This window comes from Ailuropoda melanoleuca, chromosome 2 (assembly GCF_002007445.2).
Source record: "Ailuropoda melanoleuca isolate Jingjing chromosome 2, ASM200744v2, whole genome shotgun sequence".
Lineage (NCBI taxonomy): Eukaryota > Metazoa > Chordata > Mammalia > Carnivora > Ursidae > Ailuropoda > Ailuropoda melanoleuca.
The window spans coordinates 7234011-7235420 of NC_048219.1; positions in this window are offsets into that span (position 1 = coordinate 7234011).

Below are 1410 nucleotides of genomic sequence, written 5' to 3' on the forward strand. Positions count from 1 at the left end.
AAGCAACCAGCCAAACCCTCCCAATTGTGGGAAATGTAATAGGACAAACAACCAGGTTCCTTTGACAAGAACAAAGGGAAAGCAGGGAGGGAGAGGGCGGTACAGAGTAAGAGAAACTTAACAGACACATCCACGGATTGGAATGTGTGGACCTGAAGTAGGGAAGCTGCAGGGACTCCGTTTTACAAAGGCTCCGTCTCTGCTGTTTTCCTGTTGGGCCCCATTCACTCATATTCTGTGTTTTCCTCTGAATGTGCCGAAGACGCTATATTCCCACTTCAAAAGGGAAGCAAGAAAGTTAATCATTCTCGGAGCTTTGTCCTAGGCCCTAAACACCTAATAACACCTAAGAAGAGCCAGATCCCAAACCTGTTCCAGAACATTAGCTTCAAACAAACCTCAGCTGACGCTGGCCTCAGTACTCCCTACCTTCGATAATTTCTGGAATCACACTATTCTTGTTCACCTGACACTTGCCTGTGATTGACCCTACCTTGGATTCCTGGAGGAACACGTACCCTAGACCCTTTTTTAACAAAAACCCCTAACCCCAAGCAGTGACAAGACTCATCCTCCATTCCTTTCGGAGTCTCCCAGACACTCTGTCTGCTACTCCCTACCTGTTATTTCATGATTGTTTTCACTTTCTCTGGCTCGCATTTGATTTCTATCCTGCGTGAAGCCAACGGCCCTTTTGGCTGGTCTGATGGGGAAACTTCCCCTGGGTTCTCAGACTCAGCCTGCCTGTATCAGACCCAGTTTGGATCCTGATTTGAATGACCCAAGTGTAAAAAAAATATGAGACGATCGAGACTTTAAACATTGACCACGTATCTACCTGGTGAGGGTGAGGAATTACTATTTTACTATTTTGTTAGAAAAAAACCCAGAGTCCTTATCTTCTAGACTATTTGTGGGCAAGACAATATGATCTCTGGAATTCGCCTTAAAATAATCCAGTACAGTTGGGGTGGGGGTACAGGTGAAGTAGGTTGGCCATAAATTCCCAATGGCTGTAACTAGAGAATGTGGGTGCTGAGGGCTCATGATCTATTCTCTCTACTTCTGTTTCTGTTTGGCAATTTCCATAATAAAAGCAGAGAATTGGCCCATCACCTCCCTTTCCTCAAGGGTTAGATTCCTCCTCCAGGCTTGTCGCCCAGCCTGCAAACGCGCAAACGTGCAAACCGCAGCCCCTTGGTTTCCGTGCCCCTCTCGAAGGCAGGGGCTGCCCCAGTCCGCTCCGTCTCCTGGGGACGTGGTTCCTGGCATAAACGCATGTGTGACCTTGTCTTGGTTTGCTTGTGGTGGAGCATCTGGCCTCCAGCTAGCAGCACATCCCTTCGATGGCAAAGGCCACAGCCATTTCATCCAGGCCTGTTTGTCCTGCGGGGATGGGGCAACGTAAAA